General features: G+C 40.3%; 1 long non-coding RNA gene across 1 annotated transcript in view; it reads left to right on the forward strand.

Moving 5' to 3' along the window:
- LOC102005172 overlaps positions 1-5,658 on the forward strand; it is a 24,190-nt gene extending 18,532 nt beyond the window's left edge. The window contains exon 2 of the long non-coding RNA XR_001234980.1: positions 3,552-5,658. This is a non-coding gene — a long non-coding RNA (uncharacterized LOC102005172). The remainder of the gene's footprint in view (positions 1-3,551) is intronic.
- The last annotated feature ends 7,638 nt before the right edge of the window (positions 5,659-13,296 follow it).

Genomic DNA, 13,296 nt, shown 5'->3' on the forward strand with positions numbered 1-13,296 from the left:
GAGAGAGAGAGAGAGAGAGAGAGAGAGAGAGAGAGAGAGAGAGAGAGAGAGAGAGAGAGAGAGAGAGAGAGAATATTAATGAATCCTTTTGTGCCTTCCCTTTCAGGACTTTAAAAGTGCCACTCAGTTTTACTGTATTCTGTATGTCATTGGCTTGAATATGATATTCTTACTCTGTTCCTTTTGGATTAATGGGACCTTTCTCTTAACTTCTTTATGATTTTCCTATTCTCTGGGGTGGGGCTAGGCAAGGAGCTCTTAGACATGTCACCAAAAGCACTATCTATGAAAAAAGAAAATTAATAATTTATCAAACTTTAAAATTTTCCTGAAGGGAAAGATCTAGTAAAAAGGAATGAAAACACAAGTTACAGAATAGGAGAAAATCTTTGCAAACCATGGATCTGACAAAAGCCTTCAATCCAGGATATATAAAGAACTCTCAAAATTCAGTTGCAAGCAATCCAGTTATAAGACAAAGAACATGAAGAAATATTTCAGGGAAATAGCAATGACATATAAGCACATGAAAACAATGACATATAAGCACATGAAAAAATGTTCCGTATTATCAGCCATTAAGGGAATAGAAATTAAAACCACAATGAAATATCAGTATGTGCTGAAAATTAAAAATAGTGTTGACATAAAAGACTGCATGTCATGACTCCATGAATGTAAAATATCCAGAATAGGGAACTTCATACAGACAGAATGTACATTGGTGGTTGCTGGAGTCTGGAGTGTGGAATGGGAAGGGGGAATAGCTGCTAAAGGACATGAGGCTTTTTTCTGAGGATAATGAAAATTTTCTGAAATCAGCGAAAACATCTGCACAACTTTGTGTGTATACTAAAAGATACTGGATTCTGCCCTTTGAGAGGGTAAATTTTATTGTGTGAGTTATGTTATAATTTTTTAAAAATGGTAACATCAAATGTTGGCAAAGATACAGAGAAACTGTATCTCTTATTGCTTGTGGGGATATAAAGTGGTTTAGTTACTCTGGAAAATAATTTGGCAATGTCTGATAAAAGAATAGGTCCTTACCATATAACCCAGCCATTGAACTCTTAGGAATTTAATCTAGAGAAACAAAACATTACTCAAATATTCATAACAATTTTACACACAGTAGCAAAATACTGCAAATAGCCCATACATCCTTCCATGGCTGAATGGTTAAACAAACTAATACACCCATACAATGGAATACTACTCAGGCACATGAAAACTGAACAATTGATACATAAAGCCATCAGATGGACCTTAAGTGCAATATGTCCAGTGAAAAGTGTCACTCAAAATGTTACATAGTATAATTCCAAGTCAAGGATTGTGATGTGACCTACATTGCCTTTGTTGCCCAGAACTGCTTTTGCTATTCTAGGTCTCTTCTGGTTTCAAATAAATTTTGGAGATGTTTTCTCTAATTTTGTGAGATATGCCACTGGTATTTTGATCTGGATTGCATTAAATCTGTATAACAATTTGGAAGTATGTCCATTTTCTCTATACTGGTTCTTCCTACTCAAGAATATATTTCCATTTTCTGATATCCTCTTCAATCTCCTTTTTCATAGTACTGTAGTGTTCAATGTAAAGGTCTTTTACTTCACTAGATTGATTCCTAGGTATTTCTCTTTTTTTTTGGATGCTATTGTGAGAGGTGTTGTTTCCTCAATTTCTCAGTGATTTTGTTATTTGTGTACAGTAATGCTACTGATTTTTGAGTGTTGACTTTGTATCCAGCTACACCACTAGATTTGGTTATTAAATCTACAAGTCTTTTGGTAGAATTTTTGGGGGTCTTCTATGTACAGTATCATGTCATTTGTGAATAATGATAATTTAACTTCTTCCTTTCCTATCTTTACTCCTTTTATTTCTTTTTCTTGTCTAATTGCTCTGGTTGATGCTTCCAGAACTATATTGAATAAGAGTGGTGATAGTGAACAACCTTGCCCTGTTCCTCATTTTAGAGTAAAAGCTTTCAGTTTTTGTACATTTAGTATGATGTTGTGTGTTGATTTGCCATAGATGGCTTTTATCAGATTGAGATAAACACCATCTATTCCAATTTTCTGTAGATTTTTTTTTAATCATGAATGAGTGTTGGACTTTGTCAAATGCTTTTTCTGCATCTATTGAGATGATCATATGGGTTCTCTCCTCTGCTCTATTGACATGGTGTATTACATTTATTGATTTGCATTTGTTGAACCATCCCTGCATCCCTGGGATGAATCCTACTTGGTCCTGGTGTATAGTCTTGATGATTGGTTACATCCTGTTTGTCAATATCTTATTGAGGGTTTTTACATCTATGTTCATTCAGGAGATTGGCCTGCAGTCCTCTTTTTTGGTTGAGTCCTTCTCTGGTTTTGGTATCAGGATAATGCTTGCTTCCAGGAATGAGTGCTACCATTGTGTATATCTAAAATGTACCCCAAAAAGGTTACATAGAGTAACGATGCCATTTATAAGGTATCTTGGAATGACAAAATGATAGAGATAGAGACAGATGGGATGGATGGGAGAAGGAGAGGGCTAATACAAATACAAAGCAGTAGGTCATAAAATCATTCTTTCTTCACTATAGTGATGGTTACAGGAATCTATAGATGGAATGAAATTGTATAGAACCATAAACACATATAATAGTGCACGAAAGTTTTTAAATAGTGAAAATGTGAATAGCTATAGTTTAGTTGACAATTAACTTACCAACGTCAATTTCCTGGTTTTCACATTGTACAGTTATGTAAGATGTCCCATTTGGGATGAGGTATGGGACTCTGGGCACATGGGACTCTGAGGGATATTTGTTATATTTGTTACTTCTTTTGAGTCTATAATTACCTTTAAAAAGTTAAAAGGAAAACACAATTACAAGTGTTGTGGTTTATATCTAAACATTCCCCCAAGAGCATTATGTGCTCATAAGCAGTGCTTCTGGAAGAGGATTGAATCATGGGATACTATAGCTGACTACCTGTTAGGAGATGATACCTGTTATGAGAAGCAGACCATTTCTGCTTGGGTATTGGCTGATCATGGACTTCAAAGAGCAACCACAACAAAGCTCTTCTCCTTTAAACTGTGAGTGTTGGGTATTTGTCTCAAGGACAAGGAAGTGACTAAGAAAAGAAGGTTATATCCCAAGGAGTAACTACTAAATTTGGGCTTACAAAGTCCAGTTACACACACACACACACACACACACACACACACACACACACACACACAGTTAATCTATGGTAAATGATTAGTATAATATTTTAGATGGGAGAAATATGTGCCATTCTCTCCACAAATGGTGTTAAAATAACTGGCTAGTCTATGAATAATAAAATAAAACTGCTCAGTTTTCATTTTGTTCACCAAATTAAATTGTAGAACGTGGTTTTTAAAATAAATAGTAAATATTTGTTGAGTGATAGGTGCTTTAAATATTTGAAGGGCATGGAGTTTCTGTGTTGCTGAGGACTGTGGCTGGTGCAGAAAGCTGAAGACAATAGGTGTTAACCACTCTCACATTCTCTTTACAGAACTCCTTTTTGCTCCGAGGGCAGCCACCTCCTCAGAGATCGCCTGAAAGAACACACCGCATAAATTACCTCCACTGTAAAATAGGCAGGAGAGAGTTGCTTGTGGGGAATCTAGGGTCATTGGAAAGAGGCTGTTCCTGTCACAGGGCTGTTTAGAGGGCTGAAGGAGGTTGTACATAGAAAGGGCTCAACAGCTGCCCAGAATAAGCAGGAAAGACACCATTGTTTATTTGCATTTGAAAGGGCATCAGCAGCATGAACAAATAAATGAGTGGGCAAAATTTTATGGGAAAACACAAGTCCACATGAGAATATTCACAAGATGAGGCAGGCCTTCAATGTGAGGTCTTTCAAATTCGTAAATAATCATAGAAGTATAGAAATTGTGAAAGGGCTGTGGGCCTCTTTGGGGAATGGTGTCCAGCATAGCCTCATTTTCATCTCCACTGCTCCATTTCAGCTCAGGCCTCAGCAAGCCACAGTGCAGCTGTGACCCCCTGAGGTGCATCTCTGCCTAAGGCCTGAGACCTCTGTGGCTCTTTCAAGCCTCCTGTGTTTGGCCAAGGTGGCTGCTCTGGTTCCAGCCATCTTGTCTGTCTACACTTCAGTCATCAGAAAGGAGAAACCAAGAAAAACAAATCTTCTTTGAACATTATTCCACAGAAGTTGCACAAGCTTGTTTTCATTTACATCCATTGGCCAGACTTTAAACACACGACCTCATTAACTGTGGGCAGAGCAGGCATTAATGTCTTCCAAATTGACATGTGCTTAGTGAAAGCTGGAGGTGGGGGATTTCTAAGTAAAACAATGAAGGGGAAAAATGTACTCTTTTAGTCAGTTTTTCACTGCTGGATCAAAATAGCTGACATACACAATTTAAAGGAGAAGAGGTCTATTAGGGTGCCTGATTTCAGAGGTCAGTCCATGGTTGGCTGGCTCTAAGGCAGAACCATCATGGCAGAAGTTCATGGTGGAAGAATGCTGCTCACCTCATAGCAGCCAGGAAGCAGAGAGAACAATAAAGAGGCATAGGGAAGGGAACCAAGCAACAGATATACAGACAAAATTGTGCTTTACTAACCTCCTAGTGTTTCTCAAATCAATCCAGTTGACAATAAAGATTAACCATCACATGTACATTGAGAAACAAGAATTTCTCTTGCCACTGGGACCCAATGGTCTTTGAAATGTGACCTTTTTCCCTACTAAAACTCTTTCCATGACCACCTAATTAATCTCTCTGTCTACACTTACTAATTCTCCTGAGTCAGTACCATCAGTTATAAATTAATATACATTAATATACATATTTAATTAAATTACTATCCTATCTGACAATCTTTACTGAGTCTCTTTCACTTACAGACAAAGCTCCTCCCCTTTTGCTAACATGAATTAAAATCCTTCACAATAGCATTTCCACTTGATATCCATCTCTCTTCCTACCTTGCTGTATTAGTCATTTTTCTGTTTCTGGGACAAAATACATGACCATCGCAATGTAAAGCAGAGAGGTCTATTCGGCTCAAGGTTTCAGAAGGTTCAATCCATGGTTGGTTGCAGAAACAGCATGGTGGAAGGGCATGGCACAGGAGAGCTGCTCAACCCACAGCAGCCAGGAAGCAGAGAGAGCAGGGAGGAGCTGTGGCCAAGAATGACACCTCCTCAGGTCACACCTCTAGCAACCCACCTCCAACCAGGCCCTACCTCCTAGCAGCATATTCACCTATGAACTCATCAACTGGTCAATCCACTGTTGAGTACAGCATCTACATGATTTAATCACCTTTCAAAAGTCCTGCATCTGAACACACAAGGCTTTTGGGGGACATTTTAGGTCTACGCTATAACACCGGCCTTTCACTGAATATAGTAGTAGATTTCAGTTCTCCATGACTTTTCACATGATAGGTCCCCTACAAGAATTGTCTCCCTAAAAAGACATAACCAACGATTGATATCTAAGCCTATCATAGGTCATTTCTTTTATAAATACCATTTTCAAGTCCCATGTAGTAAAAGTAATCTACCCTTGCTCTAAATAGTCACTGTTTTATGCTGCCTCTTGTTAGAATAAATTGTAACATTTTCATATTCACAACTACAATGATATTGTTCTTTGCGTAGTATTCACTGTATCTTTACTCATCTTTGTGGTCCTGATGGTACTATGTCCCAGAATTCTTACTAAAAGCTGCATAATACATACTTATTAAATGAAATTGGCATGTAACATGTGAATTTATGGGAGGGAAAAGAAAACCTCGAACCAGCTCTCTTTGGATCAAATACTCATGTAAAATGGATTAAATGCTGTATCAACAATCTAGCATTATTCATTACACAATTCTTTCTAAGTCTACATGCATTCATTTGGAATTATTTTGAGTGATTTGTGTTACTAACACAAAGCGTAATAAGGATTCACATCAGAAAGGACAACTTGCAAGCTATTTTTAGCTCTAACACGGAAGTGACAGTTTTTAAATTTTTTGCAGAAGTGTTAAAACTTATCTCAGTCAAACACTTGCTGAGACATTTAGTATGTCATGTTATTTAGCTTTCTATTTTAACCTTTCAGGTCTAGATGGAAAAAAGAAAAATATGGTTTTGATTGCTGCTAATTTTCTTGTGACAGAAATGAAAATAGTTGCAATGTTGAATTGCCTTGTGTTAAAACATGACAACAACCCTTTTCCACATTTTTATTACTATTGTGGTTATTGGCACATATGAGTTGTACAAATTAATGGAATTCACTGCGAAGTTTCCATGCCTGCACAGATCATGCAGTGCTCGCATCCACTCACTGTTTTTGCACCCTCAATTTGGTCTTCTCCCTCTCCTCAACCCTCTTTCATATTCACCTTCTTTCCACATTGACCCATTTCACTAGCTCTTTATTAAGTTCAGATGGGGACATATGGCTATGTGAAAATGTATGTGAAATAGGTAATAAACTCCTAATTGATTAAGAAGTTATCTGAAAATCAATCCTACATTGGCTTCATAAGGACACCTCTTCCTGAAAAACTGAATCTCACAGTAACCCTTTTGTAACGAAGTATATATGCTTTGTCACTTGGTCAGTCCATCTCCTGGGCCCTCTCTGACCCCTTCTTACATCCATACTTCTTTTTTCTGAGCCTAGTATAACTGTCTCCAACACTTAGCATTGACCTTGGTTGTATGGGAAGACTTGGAACACTGATCAGGGCTCTGGAGCTACACTGCTCCCCTGAATCCTGAGTTAGCTGAAGCCTTGTAATGTGTTGCATAGGGACATTTCAGTCAATGGCATTGACATAAGATTATAGTGGAGCTGTAAAGTGCTTATTGCCTTGGGACAGTATAGCTGGTCATAGCACAATGCATTACTCTCATGTTTATGGTGATGCTGGTGTAAACATACCCACTGTGCCACCAGTCATATAAAATATAATACATAAAGTGTAGTCCATGTGTGACCATGATTTGTCAAGTTGAATGGATCGAGAAACACCTAGGAGATCTGTGGAGTAAACATCTGGATGTCCCTGTGGGAGGTTTCCAGACATGATTGGCGTGTGGGCCAGCAAACTAGGGGTGGGGGGAAACCTGCCATGATTGTGTGTGGCACCAGGTAGAATAAAGGAAAGAAAGAGGAAGTCTGCTGCCTGATTCAGAAGCCCCATTCTACCTGAGTGGCATGTCTTCTGCTGCTGCTGTTGCATATAGACATCAGACTCCAATTTCTTCAGCCTTCTAGACCCTCAGTCTCAGACCGGTGCTGCATCCTTCATCCCTCTTATTCTGCACCATCCAAGGTCTTGTGCTGAGCCACCACTGGATTCTCCAGCTCTCCATGTGCAGATGGTCATTGTGGACTCTCCCACCTCTTGTCCTGTAAGCTATCTAGCAAATCTCCTTGCCTAATTACACATATATATTTCCTATCAATTTTGTTCTTTTAGAGAACCCCAAACAGTAGAGCATACAACTGCATCAGTACAGAATTCTTGAAAATGATAATAAATGACTATTACTAGTATATGTATTTACTGTACTGTACTTTTTATCACTATCTTAGAGTTCATAACAAAGCACTTTGCTCTATTATCCCAGTAGTAGCTTCATCCATCTGTGTTTACAGAAACTCTTTGTGTGTGTGTGTGTGTGTGTGTGTGTGTGTGTTTTTCCCCCTCACTATTGGATTAAACTCAGAGTTTTCACAATGAACTACATCCCCAGATACCTTTATCTTTCTATTTTGAGACAGGCTCTCACTAAGTTGTTAAGTTGTCCCTGCTGAGCTCAAACTTATGATCCTTCTGCCTCACTATGCTCAACTTGATTGCATCATTTTCTCTTGGGGCTGATTTAATCTCATATTTTTTTTGTTCATCTTGGTCCTATGACCAATAGTCTATACCACAAAAATGCCATATAGCCTAGGAGTACAGTATACTCTGTACCATCTAAGTTTGTGTAAGGACACTCAGTGTTTACACAGAGACACAATCACCTTAGGATCCATTTCCTGTCAGTCATGATTTCTGATTGTAGATAGGTGGAATGAAAATCAATGGTAAGGTTGATATTTAGGGTTCTAGCTCTATCTCCAAAAATTGTATTTAAGGTAGTCTCCTAGTGACAGAAGTGCAGAACTGGGCAGGAGCGGGGAGGGAGTAATGAAGTGAGTGTCTGCTGGGAGCTTTGCACCATGCTGGACGGTCCAGGCATACTGGCACTGTATGCAAGGGTCCCCAAGCTTTACTGGCTTGGCACCAAGGACAGGGTCCTGAAGAATTTCTGAAAATTTCTGGAATGGCTTCACCTGTGCCCTTTCGTGCAGAGTCCCAGTGTTACTGACTGAGGAGCTCTCCCCAGCACAGGGAGGCCAATGATCTCCTCAAGACGGCAAAACTGTTGATGTTCCGTGTCTCATGGGAAAAACTGCCCCAAACCCCATTCACATTCATATTGAAGATTTTGTTAGAAGAGTTTCAGAGTGGAGCTCCTCATTTCAGGTGTTTAGAGCTTTTATTAAACACTCTTTGTCTCTATGTATTGCCCCGAGTCTTCAATAGTCTCAGATTGTCAAGGTCATGATGCCTGATTCAGGACTCCTTGCATGAGTTCTCTTCCCAAATGCTTCTCAGCTCCTAGAGGAAAAGAGTCTGGATGGGTCACCCCTCTGCTTGCACATGCTCATAGCCTAGTGTGGAGTGACACACTGTCTCAGTCCCCTCAAGCTGCTCTAACAAGATACCTCTCACGGGGCTGGGGATTTAGCTCAGCGGCACAGTGCCTGCCTGGCAAGCACAAGGTTGTGAGTTCGATTCCTGGTACCGGAGAAAAAACAAAAACAAAAAAAACCAAAAACAAACAAACAAACAAAAAACAAGATACCTCTCATGAGGTGGCTTGCAAGCAATAGGAATCTACTGCTCTCTGCTCTGGAGCCGGAAGCTCAAGATTAAGGCACTAGCACATTGAGTGTCTGCTGAGGATCTCTTTTCTGATGGTGGGCGCCTTCCTGCTCTATCTACAGCTGATCACAGGGTGAGGTTGCTCTCAGGCCTCTTTTATTTTTATTTCATTTCATTTTATTTTATTTATTTATTTTGCCTTTTTGAGACAGGATCTTGCTATGCAGTTCAGGCTGGACTTGAGCTCACTTTGTACCCTAGGCTGGTCTTGAACTCACATCGATCCTCCTGTTCATCCTCCTGAGTGCTGGGATTACAGTCATGCACCACCATGCCCGGCTCAGACCTCTTATGTATGGCACTGTTCCCCTTTATCAGGGCTCTTCCTTCAAGATCTGAGCACCTCCCACAGGCTCCACCCCTTCATTCCATCACACTGGGGATTGAGTTTCAGCACACACATTTTGGGGAAAACCACAGCAAGAACTATGGCATTTGAATAAATATCTGTGAGTGGATCTTTGCAGACACTGGCTGAGTCCTCTCCCAGGAAGGCCCTCTATCTCCCTGCAAACAGGCTTCTGGCAGGCTGTGTGCCAATCCTGGCTTGTCTGAATTCCATTCAGTTCAAGTTGCCAATCCTTCAACCTCATTTACTTTACAGATAAAGCCATGAACTATGTACTGGCATCATTAATGTCCTGACTTTATAGATAAAATACAAAAAAGAATGCTCAGAAGTTTTCAGGAGCCACCCATCCATGACACTTTTATCAGGCTGCTTTACTCTGCCAAGTAGCTTTAAGCATTGTTTACTTCCAACACATTACATTCTTTTTTTTTTTTTCCCCAGAAAATCACCCCTGGAGAAGAAAAGCCACTTCATCCCAGAATTTATACCCCACTGGGGCAGGTTATAGTCATTGTCTAACACTAGGATACTAAATGCTGAGTCCCGGGTCACAAGGTAGGATGCTCCTCCCGCAAGATCAGTCAGAAGCAAATCTCTAGCTGAGACCACATCCTTGCTTCCTCTTTCTCCTTTAGAGGAAGTAGCCCAGTCGAAGGGATCCAAAACCCACTCCTGACATTGCCACCCCTTGCTCAAGCTCAAGTCCGTTGACAGATTCAGCCTGATGTCATTACCTGGGCAGTGCATTGGTAGAAACCTAGCTGGAAGCTGAAATCACAGTGTCAGTGTTGTATCTGTCCATCATGGAACATGACGACGGTGTTCCAATCCCAGCTCAGCCCCTTAGTGACTGCAGGACCCAGCACAGTCACTTATCCTGTCTCAGTTTTAGTTTCTTCCTATAAAAAATGAGGTACTGTGGTTGATGTCAGGGTTAGATACATTTCTACAGTTACTTAATTTTTCCTTTGAGCCTTGGAGTGGTAGAATTGTATCCTCAAAAATACACATCCAAGTCTTAACCTCCAGACCTGATCTGAAAATAGAATTATTATAGATGTAAGTAGTTGAGAGAAGGTAAACTTGGTTAAGGTAGGCCCTAAATCTGACAGCTAGTGTCTCTATGTCTCTTCTATAAGAGGAGACAGAGAGACATATGGTGGGCCTCACCATATCCGCATATAATCCACCACCTGGTCCCACAAAATCAGATGAATCAGGAGCATGATACTGAACAATACAAACTGCTTCAAATAGCAACTTCAATTTCATCTGCTGTAGTAGATGTGGTATATTTAGCAAAAGAGCACAGCTTTCGATGTGTGGTTTTGTGGCTATTGATCTGCTTTCTTTTCAGTATCTATCAGAAATAGGACGAAAGCATGTGGATGGGTCACAGCTATGCCAGTTCCTTAGTTCTCTCGCCATAATGGTCCATAATGCTTCTGGGCCATTTGAACAGTCCACAGAATTTCATTTTGGGACACTAAATGAGTGGCATAAAAGTGGTAATCACACAGAATGCCTTGTTAGGATGTGTTATCTACAAAGATTCAGTAATCTGACACTTGAATAAAGCTCATAAATGTCAACACTCTAGACTACACCAAATGTCCCTTCCAGAGTTAAAGGGTAAGTTGTTACATTTTACATCTTGCTTTAGAGGCTATTTTTTTGCTTTGAAAGTAAACTATACCATACTTGGGAATGTTGTTCCAATCCACTGATGGAATAACTTGGAAAATTGCTGGGTTTGAGGTGGGCCAAGAAAAAAAGGAATGGACTTTAAAGCAGGTTCCAGCTGTGTTACAGGCAGCCCTGGCAACTGTGTCCAACACTATAAAATTCCTCTCAGAGCACCGGGCGTGGAGGCGCACGCCTGTAATCCCAGTACTCAGGAGGCTGAGACAGGAAGATCGTTGCAAGTTTGAGGCCAGCCTGGGCTACAAAGTGAGCTCAAGGCCAACCTGAGCTGCACAGAGTGACCCTATCTCAAAAAGACTAAATAGATAGATAAAAAAATAAATAAATAAAATTCCTCTCACCAGTCCTCATCTACCTGCTGCTGCTGGTGCTGCTAAATGTCTAGGCTTCCAGCAACACAGACTAATCCTGAATCCTCTCATTTTTACCCCAGCTTTACAGAACTATAATGGACAAAAAAAATGTAAAAAATGTATAAAATTAACATGTACAACATGACAATTCGATATATATTCACATGGTGAAACAATTACCACATTCACAAGAATTAACATATCTATCATTCCTCAGTTATTGTGTGTGCGCTAAAAACACTTAAGATCTACTCTTTTAGCAAATGTCAAATAAAATATCAATTACAGTCACTCTATTGGACAGCAAAGCCCCAGAATTCATTCATCTTACTGGTATCATTCTTTGAGGTAAATAACCAGTCACTTGATGGCATGTTCTTTTCAGTATCAGTCCCCTTTCACTCTGGAAAAAGAAAACATCTGATGTGAGTCAGATTTACACTTACGTCAGGAATGAATCAGCCTCTTCTGCCCATAGTGCCTCAGCTATCACCACTGTGTGCAGTCTCATGAAATCTATGATCTGATGTCTGGGGAAAACACCTACCAGGGTATTTTACATGCTGGGAAGGCTGTTTTCAGACCAAAGGACTGAACTCCTTCACAGCAAAGGAGGTATGGCATTGGGTATGTTGTCTTCGCTCATTTTGTGCTGCTATAATAGAATACCTGAGACTTGGGAATCTATAAAGGGATGAAATTTATTTTTTACAGTTCTAGAAGTGGGGAGGTCTTAGGTTGAGGAGGTCACATCTGAGGGCCTTCTTGCTGTCTGCCCCGTGGAAAGGAGAAAGACAGAGGAGGGAAGAAGGGAGGGGGAGAGAACAAGCAAGCAACAGGGAGCCAAAGTTGCTTTAGTAACAACCCCCCTCATGGTAACTCACCCACTTTCATAATGACAACATTAATTAATCCATGCAGGCAGAACTATCATGAACCTATCACCTCATAACAGTGCTTTTAACATTGTTCATTGGGGATTATGTTTCCCCATGAACTTTGAGAGAAAACTTCCTACCATAGCCCATGGGATTGTGGATCATGCACCATCCAGAAACTGCCAGCCTGAGAGAGGCACTGAGGTTGTTTTTTGAGGAAGTGGGAGTCTGCGGATTGAACCCAGGGCTTTTGCAATAAGCTCTATCCCCAGCTTTTTTCTATTTTTTAAATTTTGAGATAGGATCTTAATAAGTCACCAAATTTCCCAGGCTGGTCCTGAATTTGAAATCCTCCTCCTCAGCCTCCCAGAGTGCTGAGATTACAGGTGTCTGCCTCCAGTCCCAGAATGAAATAGCTTCTTGAAAGCACAGTCAAGGCACTAGCTTGAAGAAGATGCCATTTCAAGGTCGAGGCCTTGTCCTGCTGGATGTAGAATAGACCTTCAGCCATCACCCACTACACATGCTACATTCCCAGCATGTAAAATACCCGGGGCTGAGAACTAAATTATGAAACTTGGAATAGTTCCACCACCACCCCCACTGAACCATTGGGGAAATGATGCTTCTTATTTTCACAACTCTAGGCTTTGTGTGTCTAAAGGTCCTCGTTCCACCTAGCAACAGAGTAAAATAATCCCAAACTGTTTTCAAAGTGATCACACAATTTATAGTACCTTCCCACCAGAAAATAGAATTCTTCCCCAGCATTTGATATTATAAAACAGTTTTCTGAGAGGAGTCTTGCTCTTTGAGAAGGATATCTCACTCAAGATATCCTTGAAGTCACAGTGGAGCCCAGTCTTCCCTTGAATTTGCAGCAATCCTCCTGCCCCAGCCTCCCGAGTGCTGAGATTACAGGTAGCACCACCACACCTGGATTTAGAAAACATTTTAAAGTTAGTAATATTATAAGCATACAGT

This window comes from Chinchilla lanigera, unplaced genomic scaffold, assembly GCF_000276665.1.
Source record: "Chinchilla lanigera isolate Chin_1 unplaced genomic scaffold, ChiLan1.0 scaffold00035, whole genome shotgun sequence".
Taxonomy (NCBI): domain Eukaryota; kingdom Metazoa; phylum Chordata; class Mammalia; order Rodentia; family Chinchillidae; genus Chinchilla; species Chinchilla lanigera.